Source organism: Lagopus leucura, unplaced genomic scaffold (assembly GCF_019238085.1).
Source record: "Lagopus leucura isolate 7727_CA_CO unplaced genomic scaffold, USGS_WTPT01 Super-Scaffold_100001, whole genome shotgun sequence".
In the NCBI taxonomy this organism is placed as follows: domain Eukaryota; kingdom Metazoa; phylum Chordata; class Aves; order Galliformes; family Phasianidae; genus Lagopus; species Lagopus leucura.
This window is the reverse complement of record NW_024962262.1, coordinates 66,974,985-66,989,476: the sequence shown is the minus strand read 5'-3', so window position 1 is coordinate 66,989,476 and position 14,492 is coordinate 66,974,985. Positions and strand designations below refer to the sequence as shown.

At 45.5% G+C, this 14,492-nt stretch overlaps 1 long non-coding RNA gene across 1 annotated transcript in view; it reads right to left on the bottom strand.

The window, feature by feature from the left end:
- LOC122178131 overlaps positions 1 to 13,915 on the bottom strand; it is a 45,232-nt gene extending 31,317 nt beyond the window's left edge. Inside the window, exons 1-2 of the long non-coding RNA XR_006178237.1 lie at positions 13,774 to 13,915; positions 11,873 to 11,963 (exon numbers count right to left, since the gene is read on the bottom strand). This is a non-coding gene — a long non-coding RNA (uncharacterized LOC122178131). The remainder of the gene's footprint in view (positions 1 to 11,872; positions 11,964 to 13,773) is intronic.
- Between the last annotated feature and the right edge of the window lie 577 nt (positions 13,916 to 14,492).

The following is a 14,492-nucleotide window of genomic DNA, read 5'->3' as shown; positions in this document are numbered from 1 at the left end:
TGACTGCCTTTGCCTCTTGTACCACAGACACAAAGCCCACCCCTTTCGTTCTGTCATTTTCTGCTCTGCACCACACATGTCCTATTAGCCCTGCTTGCAATGGTGCTCTGCTGAGAGTTCATCTCGAGCCATTTGCTTTGCAATCATTGGATTTATATCAAGCTTGACCAAACCTCAATCTAATTTGCAACTGTGCTAAAGTACTTTCATATTTACTTTAGTAATGAAATAAAATTTGAGTTCTGTTTTTAGACTGATTTATTTCAGCATCTCTACTGGTACAATATCTCATTTGTGTTTCATAAATTGCTAAGGTCAGGAACAAAATACTAAAACTGTTTTCTGCAAATTACTTCTAAAGAGGACATTTTTCCCTGTATGCCCGCACACAGACATATCTCTTCAGAACACGAAACTGATTTTGGTGCTCAATCTGACATCTATTAACACTGCCTTATCCTTACAGACATCTTCTGACTACCCAGTCCTCTTATGTGTCTTAGACGGAGCATCTAAATATTGTACTAAATTGAATACTTTCTGGAGATGTGGACAGAAGTTATTGATAAACATGCCATTTATGTGATCAGAATGTGGTCAGCTATTCTGCAGCATGGCAGGAGTGTGAGATGTTCAGGCTGGATATTAGGAACCATTTATTCTCTGAAAAAGTGGTGAGGCAGTGGTCAGGCTGCCCAGGGAGGTGGTGCAGTCACCATCCCTGGAGGTGTTCAAGAGCCGTGTGGATGTGGCACTGAGGGACGTGGGCAGTGGGCATGGTGTGATGGGCTGCTAGATTAGATGGTCTTAGAGGTCTTCTCCAACCTTAATCATTCTGTGATTCTACGAATCTATGATTTTACATCCCTGTCAATCCCTGTCCCCAGCCCTGTGCTGGCCAGCACAACTGGGTCTCCTCTCAGTATGAGAAAAGTTCAAGGGAAGGTGACTCCAGGAAAAGGATGGAGAGGGACATCTCGGTTTTGAAACTCATTTTCCCTTTTGGTCCATCAGCCTCCAGATTTATTAGCCTTCCCAATGAGCTGTAAAGCCCATCTATTTCCCTGTCCCAAGCTGAGGCTATTGCTGAGGGTGTGAATTGAGGAGGAGTTATTTATGGATGGTCCTTTGTCTAACTTTATGCTGCTATTTTTAATTTATGTGGTAGGCGCCCAGTGTACTGCTAAGATGCCTAGAGATGCATTTTAAAAATTTGAATACATAAATAAATAAAATACTCTGTACTCAACCAGACCTAAATTATGCACTACGGGGAGAGAAGCAATTCAATAGACATTAGAGAAAGGACCAAAGGAGCATGGCAGATCAATGCTATTTGCAGACCCAAGAATCCTTACCCTTGAGCAAGCAATGCAGAGGCTCTGCAGCTGGCAGGCCAAATTTTAGGTGGTGCTGCAGCCCACTGATTGGCCTTGCACTTGAGGGCTGGGTACTCACAGATAGCAACCCTGAACACAAAGAAGAACAGAGCTCTTCCTGAAAAAGCTGAATTGGGCAGATGTGCAACTGGAGCAGCATGTGCTGAAAGTCAGGGTGCTCTGAAACAAGAGGCATGCTTGGATGGGGCTTTAGGGAGCCAGGATTTTCCCCATTGGATTAAGCAGTTGGGTAAGTCAGGTCCAACCACTGGATGAATTTAGTGCACCCAGCACTTAAAGGACAGATGTTTAAAGAATCAAAAGAAATAAAGCAAATAAACAAGAGCTGACCTAACAACAGGATGACTCTGATGCATGATGCAAATCTCACGGTGTGCAATAAATATGGCATACAGCTATAAATGTACATAATTATAGGTAGCATATCATTTGTGACGTGATGCAATAAGCAGCATATCACAAATGTAACAAGAGCTAAGCTGGTGTGTAATGGGGGAATCTATAAACATATATAATTATACATAATAGTGCTAAACTATGCTTATAATATACTGTACTTATTGGATATGTAATCCCAGATAGCACAAACAGTGTTGTGTTATGATATGCTTGACTAAACTATATAACTAGGGCATAATAAATATGTCCATTTTATACCTCTTCATGGCTGCATGGTTTTAACTCAAATTTCAGGGAGCCTGGGCAGATGCAAGCACCTCTGTACTGCCTTGCTGTGACCCAGCACTGCCCAACCAGAGGGGCTCAGGGCTGTGCTAGGGACCAAGCAAACCCTACTGCACTGAAAACATCCAAACACTGAAAGCACCAGTGGATAAGCTTCTGGCCTGGGTTTCCCTCAGGCAGGGAACCACAGATTTTATTAGCTGAGCTGTCATTTCAGCAAGCCAGCTTGGTTTACTTTACCAGTTTAGTAAGCATGGTGTGGAATTTGGTTAGCACAGGCTCTCACTGAGGCGGCTATCACTGTGTGGATACTGCAGTCAGGATCATGGATATAAAAGGTAGCAGCACAGCTGGCTTGCCTGGGCTGTGTTGGAGGCCTGGTCTCAGCATGCAAAAGCAGTTTCTCCCTTTCAAAATGCATTCTTCCTCTGGGTTGTTCTGCACATACTTTGCCTTCTGTCTTTAGAAAGCCAGGTTGGATGGGGCCCTGGGGAGCCTGAGCTGGTGGGGAGCAGCCCTGCCCATGGCAGGGGTTGGGGCGGCGTGGGCTTTGAGGTCCCCTCCAACCCAAACTGTTCTGTGATTCTATGATTTTAACTAACCAAGGGTTGGACACCCCTCTGTGGGCAGGTGAGTTTGCTGCCCATGACCACTTTTGAAGAGTCCTTCCCAAAACCTGCCAAACTGCAGCAGAGCCAGCCCATGAGCAAAGGAGATCCTCTGAGCCCACATGCTGACCCTGGGAATCAGCATCCACCTTGGGAAAAGTGCTGCTTCCTGTTTTCTGATTCCTGGTGATGGGCAATACCAGCTTGAGCAAGGGATATTTGCCAGGTGTGTGGTCAGAAAAACTTGCAAGAGATGCATGGAAGCTTTGACTGATGGCACTGATCTTGTTTGCTGATGTGAAGCAATGGCCATCTTCTATCTAAAAGAGGATGTCAAAATGCGTTGCACAACTCAGAAGTTTTATACCTTCTGTTTTGAAAGAAGTCATTAGGAACCAGATGGCTTAGGGATTTGGTAACAGAATATGAAAGCTTTTGTCTCTTCATCGACCATTCATATACGACCTATTGTATTAGTCACAGAAAATCATCTGATTACTCGCTGCTGTCTTATGCAAAATGAGATCGCCATCCTCTCCTGCAGCCTGGCTCCAGCTGAATAGATTTTCCAGTTGAAATGGTAGGATTTTGTTCCAGCAATTTGACTTTCAGTTCATCAGCTTTTCCAGTACCAGTACCCTCCTCTACTATGAGCTGAGGTCCTGCTTAAGTGAAGCTGAGACAGACTGCCTGTGGCATGGGGTAGGGGCAACTCCACACGTGTCCTCAGGTGCGCATGCTTCATGAATGAAAGCAACTTATGCAAGATGCTTGGCTAATGCTCCTCAAAGAGCAGAGCATGTAGGAACGGGCCTGTGCCTTTATCATGTCAGCTTCTAATAAAAACATGACTGGAAACTGCAGAGGTGATGAAATTGGTGAACAAATATGTGTTTTGGCAGATTAGTTTACAGGAAAGATCTCAAATGAATGAATTGTGAGGGCAGTGAGAAAAGCGATGCTGCAGTGCATGGTGCAGCAAGTGTGGGAGTCACTCACTGTCCTGCTGCAGCAGGCTGCCACACTTCTGCTGATCCATGATGAGAGCCTGCAAGGAAAGCCCCGTGTTGTGGTAAATGCATGAGAATCAGAGGTAATCTCAAGGACAAAGCAATTCAATCACCTGTTGCACTCAGTGGAGGTGTTGTGAGACTTTTTATCTCCATTGTGCCAACAAGAGTGCAAGGGAGGAGAGCCATAAGAGAACACCCATGGCTGTGTCCATGATCCACACAGTGCTAAAAACAAGAAACAAAACTGAACACATGCTGAGAAGGAAACTGCATTAACATAGCTCAACAGGGGCTGTACAGAAATCACTGTAAATATTTTTTGGAAACACAGGAAAAGAGGGGCGACATGGGACAGAAAAGCAGATAGAAGCGTATCTTCAACCAGGGCTTCTCCCTCAACAGAGCCCTGCTGTGGAAATGCTGGCTCTCAGTGCGGGCAGCTGAAATAACCAACCTCTGCAGAATACATGCATTCTTCCAACCTGGAGGATGGGACCAGCTTTAGCGTAGTCCTTCAATGTGTGGTGACAGACAGCACCTCACACAGGAGCACTGTATATCTAACTTGCTAGACACAAATGACAGCAAACTTGTGAGACCCCTTTGGAAAAGCACTGGACAGTCCAATCCAGGGCTGTATGACAAGCCTGGACATGAAAGTCTCCATGCCCAGCTCTCTGCCCATCACCACAATTCCTTCAGAAGTTCCACTTGCCTCAGTGGCTCTTCTGAAATAGATGGAGCTTCTGGCAGCTCGGAGATGCACCGAGAGCAGGCAGCTGAGAATTCCACGAAGAGCGAGCTGAGGATTGTGGCACATTAAGAAAAATGGAGGGGCTACGTTTGTCTTCTGATTTACAACAGAGCACAGGGAACACTTGGGCTGTGCAGCTGTAGCATCGCAGGGAACAGACCACCTCTCAAACACAGATACCAAAATATACTGCAAAGCAGAAAAAGGCTGACATGTTTTTAATGGAGATAAAATTTGCTGTCCTACTCCCCTTCCTGTAAGTCTCAGTAATGTAATGTAAAAAGAAAAAAGAAGGGGTATGATCTCATGCTTGGTACTTTGTCTAAAGTGAGATGCTGATCTCAGTCCAGCTCTCTGGGGGGAAATCTGGGCTCAGCAAGCATCTGTATATTCCTTATAGAAGAAGCCATGTACCGAGGGCCCAGGCCGTCCACAGGCAGCCACTGGGGTCTTGCATCTGATTTCATGGGCAGCAGAGATGGAGGGGCAAGGACTGGGATATTTTTCATTGGTAGGGTAGTTCTTCCCAAGTGGGAGAGGAGATTAGGGCAGATTTAGTGAATAAAAGGAAGAAGCTTTTTACAATAAGGGTCGTGAGGCACTGGAACAAATTGCCCAGAGAGGTGGTAGATGACCTAACCCTGGAGCAGACTGACACTCAAGATCAGGCTGGACAGGGCTCTGAGCAAACTGATGTAGCTGTAGGTGTCCCTGTTCATTGCAGGGGGTTGGACTAGGTGACCTTTAAGTGTCCCTTCCAACTCAAACAATTCTATGAATCTATGATTTAGTCTGGCTGCATGGCTCCATGTCACCGAGGGTAAAATAGCTCCATGACCATGGAGGCAATGTGTTCAAATTTCACTTAAAATAAAAATAATAAAAAAGAGAGAGAGACAAATAAAAGCAATAGGGAAGCAATTACCAGGAACGTCAGTATAAGAACAGCTGAAAATACATTTAAAGCCACCCTGAAAGACTTGGTTCTCTTAGGAGCAGCAGGCACCTCGAGAAGTTCTGCTTCCAAAGCACAATGCTATGCTACTGTTGTGTCCTTACGTCTTATTTTTTGCTTTTCATCCCAAGACCATGGAGGACAGGGGGGGAGCCAGTGGCTGTGGGGCAGTGAGGCCAAGGTGTCCCAGCACCACATGGAATGCCAGACCATCCAGCAGGGTTGGCCACCAGCTCCCACCATGCCCGCCTCGGCACTAGCATTGAACATCGCTGGCATTTCTGTCCCTCTCCCATCTGGGCGCGTAGCTGCGTATTCATCATCCTTAGGTTTTCTTTACTTTAATCTCCCCCATTTGCATATACACGCATCCAAATGATAACAATTACCATAAAACAGTCATGCTGTCGCCCCACCAATAAAAATTGCTTTGTTAATCAGGCGACTTTCCACGGCAGCGTGCCTGAAAGACCTCATTTTAAACTGGCAGGCTGGACAGGGCAGCAGATAAATTAGCCTGTATATGATTGTATGCCGAAGTACATTGATTTAAGATTTTTCCCATTCAGCCTGACAACTTGTCTAAATAGGCTCCTGCGTGAAGAAGACAGCTTGCAGACATGGTGCAAGTGGCAGGGCATTGCAAATATAATATGGTGCTGCGCAGAGCAAGTCAGCAAAAACATCGGGAAGGGACTTGCTGGGTCACACGAGTGAAACAGAGGGTTAAAGACAAACAGAAGCAGGAACTCTGAACAGTGCAGCTCTCAGACTTCATCCCGATTTTCTTCTTCCATTTCTAATTGCTAAGTCACTACAGGGAAAAAGCAATTACCAATCTGCTATCATTCACCATGTCATCTTCAGGTCCTCATTAGCAGCTCCATCAACAACCTTAGCATTTAGCTCCCACCCTGCAGTTCTGAGCATCCTAATCATGCTGTGAAGGTCTGGGGTCTGAGGAGTGGGGAGCAGAGCCCACATCTGCCTCTGCAGCTGGAAAATAGGTGGCACTTTGGGGTGGAACACCAATAGGGAGGGACTGACAGGGATCTGGACACCCCTGGTACTGTGGGCTCCCACATGGGTCAACAACAGGAGCATTTGCAAAGGAGTCACCAGCAAGGTTGTGAGCACCAGCCCCACAAGGGCAGGGAGCAGCCACTGCAGGTGACCGGATGCACGGCAGAGGCTCTCACACCTGCATCCTGTCTCTGCTGGTGATTGCAGCACCGGCACTTGGGGAGGGTGGGGAGCTGGGAATGTCACCCTGATACACTAATTAGCATTTATTTGATCGTCCCCCACTGTAGGTCCTTACTAAAGTGTTTCAGACACGAGGCAGTTTTCTATAGCAGAGCAATACAGTCAGGAGCGATGTAATTTTAGATCACACATTTGAGCAAATAAATGGTCTAGCACAAAAAAAAAAAAAAAAAAAAAAAAAAAGAACAAGACAGAAAATAAGAGTGTACCCTGAGACTCCAAAATGCACCACTCCACAAACTCTCCTTGCATTGAGAATTGGGATCCTCTTCCTCTTTGTTCACTGACTCTTGCAGATGTAACACATCCTTTCACACCACCCTGATCCAAAGAAGGGCTAGTTCACGATGACTGTCACAGGATGTGCCTCTTTCCAGGCCATTTTTTTGCTGGAATCTGACTTTTAACTTTGCATGACCTCCTGAGTCAAACCTTTACCTGCAGCATCTTGATTTTTTACTTTGTCCTTTCTGTCAAGAGGCTGTCCTCCTCCTTCCATGATTTACCTCCTGTTCCTGACAAGCTTTCATTCTTTGTCAAGCGCTAGCTGTAAACCTTTCTTTCATCTCTCCCAGAAGGTCTCAACCCAAACCCTACTCATATGCGATCTTATCACAGACCGTGCTCCTACAACCATACAGGCATTTCCGCAGCTTGAGATCACTCGCCAGCCCCTTCCACTTTGCCTGCACATGCAGAGAGATGTATGTACATCTCCTTTATTTCCTGTTGACATAGCATGCATCACGCCCGGGTTTCTGCTGTGCAGTTTCACAGCTAATCTGAGCTAACTGCGAACAATTAGGAACGAGCTGCTTGCGGCCAGGAGCAGAGGAGCTCTTTTTTTCTGGCACCAATTGTCATTGCTCGGCTGCAGTTAAGCCTGCTTCACATTTGCCTGGCTTACAGAATCACAGAATAATTAAGGTTGGAAAAGACTGCTAAGATCACCTAGTCCAACCTCCATCCATCCCCATCATGCCCACTGCCCATGTCTCTCAGTGCCACATCCACATGGTTCTCAAACACCTCCAGGCACAGTGACTCCACCACTTCCCTGGACAGCCTGTGCCACTGCCTCACCGCTCTTTCAGAGAAATCATTTTTCTTAATACCCAACCTGAACCTGTTAGGAGTTTGCAGCTTTGTCCCTCCTCCTTTTGTTCAGTACAAGATGGTGTGGGTGCCATGGGCTGGAGAGTTGGAGATTCCCCACGCTGCACATTCATTATCCGCCATATAGCACACAGACAGCACCTCTTCCCTTTAGTGCACTGAAATGAAGTTTGATATTACTCTCTGTTCTTTGTTAGAAGCAGGTTTAAATTACATTAGAGGCTTCGAGATCTGCAGTACACGTCATCCCCCCCATCACACAGGGCAGGGAGAATAAACACTGCCAAGTTTGCTGCCTAATGACTCACGCACAGGGAAGATTTCACAGGGGGGGTCGGCTCCTGGTCAGTGCCCACACAAGTGTTGGGGCACTGCATGAGCCAGGCAGACAAAGCCAGGCTCAGCAAAGTTTTTTCTTTGTGGAACATAGTAAAATAGTGAAAATAGTGAGGAAAAGAAGTGGGAGATAGGAAGCCAAATTCCAAGGACATAATTCAGTATTCAGGTAGTTGCATCTTCAAGTTTCATCACATATGTAGGGGATTAAATGCACATTAATCACTGACAAGTCTCAGGATAAATATTCAGTTACATGAAAATTTTCTCCAGATGTACATTACAAGGTAAATGCCTAAGGGGATGTTAAGGAATGGTCAATATCAGGAACAGTTACTGAGAACCGAACAGAACATTTACTGGGAACTGAATAAAAGCTGAAGTTCAATTTTACAACAGAATCTTTGCTGCTAGTCATGTAATTCCTGTGAACCGCTCCCTGGCTTCAGTGGATTTAGATCCTACCTAAACAGTACCCAGGTTTTTGCTCACCTCCCATGCAGGAGCAGCTTCATCTTGGCTGTATGAGGATGCTGAGGATGCTTAATATTCAGCAAAGGTATGGTTTGGTTTTTGCCAGGAATTTTTCCTTTGCAATAAAAGCATTTACTTACAGTGGGAACCCTTGTAACGCTTCTATCCCCTTCCCAAAAATACCATACCTTGCACTTTCAATGGCAATAAAGTGGCTTTTGTGCCTAATCTTATGGCCATCATTAATTTTGTCAGTATTTCTCAGAACTCCAAGCATCCAGTTTCCCCAGCCACTTCCATTATTCGAGAACAAAGGGAATACTTCACATGTAGATAACATATTTCAGTCTCCTTGTCAAACTACTTGGGATAGTATCCTTTATACAGTGGTTTACTATTTATGATATTGAACGTATTTGGCCTATCTCAGGAATGCTACGTCTTTATATCAGAATTCAGCAGCACACTAAAAACACTGAAAAGAAACCCAAAAGTAAGAAAAAGAAGTAAGTTCTCTACCAGGTGTTGTTTTCAGTGGTTCGGTCTTGCATTTAGAAAATGGCATTTTTAGCAAGGAGAGAAGTTTGAAATTGGCCAAACTTAGCCCCAGGTTTTTAGCTATCTTAATTTTTTTTCTTTAAAATAAGACAAACATCCTTCTTAAACCCATCATATGCAATAGGATTCAGAGCATTTTAGAATTCTTAACAGATCAGACAAACTTGAAAACAGAACATAACCAATTTGCAGGAACCCCAGTGGAAAGAAAAAGTCCTCCTCTTATGTTTCAGTTAAGCTGTGCTTATTATTAAACCAGGCTCAACACTGAGTAGCTCAGTCACAATTGGGGAATTCATGGTACTATTTCATGCTGTATTATCAATTACCAGATGCTGATTTCTCCTGCGATCCCCACAAGCATGTTTTCTCTCCTCTTCTCCCACAATCAAATCCACAGCTGTTTTCTACATTGTAAAACTGTTTTGTGCTCAAGCCATTCTTTTCCCCTTTTCCTGCTGACTCAGACACCTCTTGGAGCTGAGTACATCTCTTTCAAGGCTCCCCAGCAGCATTCCAGCAGCACATCTGCTGGCAATGGCTTAGCTCCATCCTCCTCTGAGAATCTGAGAGCTGGTAACTCAGCATCCTTACCAGTTCTACGGCTACGTATGCACATGGCCCTCAGAAATATCCTAGGTCTGACAGAAGCCACATACTCTACCCCCCTGCACTGCTGGGCAAAGGTACTCCCAGGTTCACAAGAGGGACGGGGTGGTGGAGCCAGGACAGGGATGGTCCTCTGAGTGAATGCTGGAAATGCATTATGTGGTCCTAAGAGTTGCCTTCATTTCACAGCATGATTGCACACTTAGTCTAAAGTACCTGCTCTTCCATTTTACAGAAGTGTTTTAAAACTGCACTGTGCTAGGGAAGACCAAATTGAAATTGCTTGTATCAAAACATGTGCAATGCATCAGTAAGTGCAGCATGTTCCAGGATGAATAGGATTCACTTTTCAAATGCAGCCCAGACCAGAATGACAAAATATTTTATAGGTAGTTGTGATGCACAGTCAAAAGCTAGAGGAGCCAGTTAGAAGGATTGGAGGCAGCTAACGGTGCACTGAGGGTACAGTGCTAAACTGGACCAGCAGGTCCAGTTCCCCTTCTCATTCATCATCAGTCTGAGTAGGTTCATCTACCCAACCATGAAAAGAGAAAGAAGTGAGGTGGGTGCAAGTGGGCCCATCAAAAGCCGCTCATTTTGCAGCCAGAGCATCCGAGGCATTGGGGATCAAAGGGAAGTACTGCAAACCACCTCTTCTCCATTCTCCCCAGCCAAAACCTTGTTTTCCAGCTGAGCAGAGTTCCCAGTAGCCCAGCTGAGGCCAATGAGCACCCTAGGACTCAGTGGGGCTGGGCTGGGGATCACACAAGGCTCTAAATTTCCCAATGAAATGTTTGCAATGTTTGTGAAATGACTGTTTGCAGAAGAATCACATATTTGGTACAGCTACAAAGAGGCAGCACTGACCCAGGAGAGGTGTTTCTTTTACCTGCTGGCTCGCATGCCCCATCTGGTCCAATGCCCAGCTCTTGAAGGACACAACAGAAATAAATCACTGTCAGGTAGTCCTGTTTCTTAAGTTCAAAAGGACTGACACTTGTTAGCTCAGTTTTGAGACCCTTGGCCCAGCCTTTGGAATACTGGATCCCACTGAGTCAAATTTTGAGATGCCAACACCGTAAGAATCCTGAGATGTGCAGGAGGTGGTGGTGCTTTGTCCACTTTCCCTGGTGGGAAATTACATCACTGCTCCATGCACTGCTGAGTCCACCCTTCCATGAAAATGCCAAGAGGATTAAACAGCTTGCATAATTTCAAAAGGAAGCAGTGAGGGTGAAAATAAATACACATTGAAATAGTATAAAGTGCACTGGTTAAAAAGAAAAACAAAACAAAAAGCCACAGTCACAAAGGTATCTGGGTCTGCTGGCAGTGCTGGGAGCCAGATGGGACTGGAAGCAGGCAGGGTAATGCCAGTGACAGCAGGAGCGGTACCACCATGCCACTGAGCCCCGGGGGTGCTGCAGACATTGCAGTGATGGAATGGGCAGATAACCACAAAAAAATGATGGCTTAGGTATTTTCAGAAACTACTCTGTTTTTTTTTTTTAACCTTGTGGGGTCTGCTCCCTTTTTGTTTTAAAGTACCAAACACTGACCTGCATGTATTGGCAGAAAGCGTGGAAATTGTACTTAATAACTAACACAATAACCATCTCTTACAGACTGTTCTAGGGTGAAATAAGTGAAATAAAGAGCTTTTCTCTCCTGCCTGTGAGGCTTTGGCTCAAGTTGCCAGGGGACAAAGAAACAAAGTGCCCTCAGTTGCTCAGAGACCTTGTACTGATGAATTTGCCCATTAAAGAAATAGCACTTGAGGAAGGAGTTTCCACCTTGCCTGCCTACCTGCAATAAAATGCCGCGCATTTTGTGGGATGGCAGAAACACGAGGTGACTGTAAAGTCAGGAGGCTGGTGTCCCTGGAGCAGCCTGGGTCATTCCCTTCGCCTCTACTGAGCAGAGCCCCATTTCCACGACAAACAAAAGGAGCATCAGAGCCAGAAGCCTCCACGCTGTAATGACATTCATCCCAGCGGGGCTCCGCTCCCAAGGAGAGCAGGCACCAGGAAATTATGTGCAATACATTTCAGTGATTTACAGCTCTGTGCTCGTACAAGCCCACTGTCAGCTCTAGTTACCTTACAGGCAGTGGCAGCTTCAAGCGATGTGGAGATTTCTTTCCCAGCTCACAACACACAATCTAGGCGGCAACATAAGTCCACAAAAATCCTAAGTCAGAAAGGAAAATGTAATTTCAAGGAGGGAAATGCACATCACCCCAAAAGACAGAAAAATCTAATAAATTGCTGGGAATTAAATCCTCTCCCACAACCCTGACAGTGAGAAGCAGGGGTGAAATGGCACCGTCAGTGTGTGGGACAGAGAATCAACTCGTGCCCACTTTCATGGCTACACAGCTAAAGAAGGGCTGCTATGAATGAGAAGTTACTTGGAGGCAAACAGCACTTATTAGTGAATCAACAGCAAGTGTGGATGAGACAGAGCTAAATCCAGTGACAGCCAGTTGATGCAAAACTCGGATTCATGTGTTTTGAGACCAACATGTTAAATCATTAAATATGCTTCTGTTTCTCACTATTCTTTATCATAGGGAATTACAACTCACCTTTCAACTTGCAAAAATCTTAGTTAATTTTTAACTTACCTTCTTTATCTAACGAGAACTAAGGTGAGTTCTGTCTGTCACAGTGGGCACCTCTCCAACTTCTGCTTATAATTCTGAGTTGCCTTTCAGATGTCTCTTTTGCTCAGCATCGAACTTTGTGCCTTATCTCTTCACAGGGACCTATTTTCTTAATCACCCAGACTGAGACCGTTTTACTTTCAATGCACTGAAGTTTTAGACTGATGACTGACTCTACAAACTCTGATTTTGGCTGCTTCAAAGCCCAGAGGATGGAAATGGGATGTTTTGTATTCATTTTTATTGTCCTTGTTGTACACATGATTGAAGGACTAGGAAACACTAGGGTTCCCTATATTTCTACATGAGTCTTCTAGATGAGCCAGAGCAGAGCAAAGGGTAGAATGCTTCTTTCACATCTCCTACGTATGTGAAGGCATGCATCTACACCTGCTTATAGCCACAAATTCTTTGCAGCTAGACTTCCCAGGATTTCCTGTTCCCTCTTGACTTTATCAGACTTGGCAGGGAGAAAATACTCCAAACAATGTTTTCATTTTCCAGTTTCATTTCTGATATTCTTTAAAGGTGCTCTTCTTTAGAGCTGGACAAGGAGCATATTCACAGGACATCTAGCAGCTGCCTTCACAGCTACTATACAGTGAGCTACTATTAGTTTAGTTACTATACAAACGTGCAGAAAGACACAATTGCTATCCTGTAGGGGACATCTTCCCTACACGCCAGTGACACACATATGCATACAGACATAATTTAGATGTTGGGGGAAATTTTTCACTCAGAGTAGCACAGGCTGCCCAGAGAAGCTGTGGTGCCCCATCCCTGGAGGCACTCGAGGCCAGGTTGAATGGGGCCCTGTGCAGCCTGAGCTGGTGGGGGGCAGCCCTGCCCATGGCAGGGGTTGAGACTGAGTAATACATCCCCACCAGTGCATGTGGAAGTCCTCTGTGCTTTATGCTCATGCTTGCTCTGCAGCAACACAGACCCTTCCCCCTTCTTGTCACTGCCAAAGTGTGGGTAACAAACCTGGCTCCTTCCCTACCCATCTGCCTTTGCTTGGCTCTTCTGATCCTCTTCTTCCTGGGCGGGAGTTGGCAATTCAGGAGGCATTGCATGCTACAGCAACAGCCAGATGTTTGGTCTTGACAGGCTCAGCATGAGATGAGATTGAAACAGCACAATAAAGATCACACTTAGGAGACTCCCCCTCCCCATTTTTTATCTCATGAAACTTTTTTTTTTTTTTTTTAGGTACAGATGAATATAAGTACTATCTCAACCGTTGAGTTAATAACATGTAAAATGCACTCTTTGCCATGCACATAATTAGTCTTGCATTGCAAACACGAAATATTAATAAATAAAAATTAGCACCTTTGTTGTGGCTGTGTTTCAAACTGCTTTGAAAATTAATTAATTCCCAGCAGCTCGTGTGAGGCAGAAAACCATTATTAGCCTAGTTTTTACACACGGAGGCGGAGAGCTTTCTCCAAACCATAAGCTCCTTGTACAGCAGCATTGCCTTGCTCTTTAAATAGCAGTGTTGACTACTGGAGCTCAGATTACTTTGCAAAGGAAATTGGCTTCCTTTCCTGGATACGGAAGGAGCTGGGAGGAGGGTCAATTCAGAATGGGGGAGGTGTCTCCTCCACAAGCACTGGGGAGCAAGGAGTAGGAATGGCTCAGGCCCTGCCCAGCAGCAGCAGGCTTGTGACCTGAGATGTCAAGCAGCCTGAGATGTCAAGCAGCACAGGGCATGCAGTCTAAGCAGCAACTGCTGTGCCGGGTTTTCTAGTGCTATTATATGGTTCCTCTTGGCCAAGATTCTGAAATCTGTCAACTCAGCCCAGGCTCAGCCCTCAAAGCCTGGGCTAGGAGCCCCGAAGCCCCTTCCTGGGGCCAGATGCTCCAGGATCAGTGATGGGCGTCCCATGCCACCATGCAGCTCCCTGCCAAGAGGCTGCTTTTTGTATGATGAAGATGTTTTTGGAGGCTCCTCACATCAGCAGAGCAGCCTGAGAGTCCCAGCCACTGGCCCAGACAGCTCTGCAACATGCCCATGTAGCCTTGCTCCATACAAGCTGCTTCTTGCA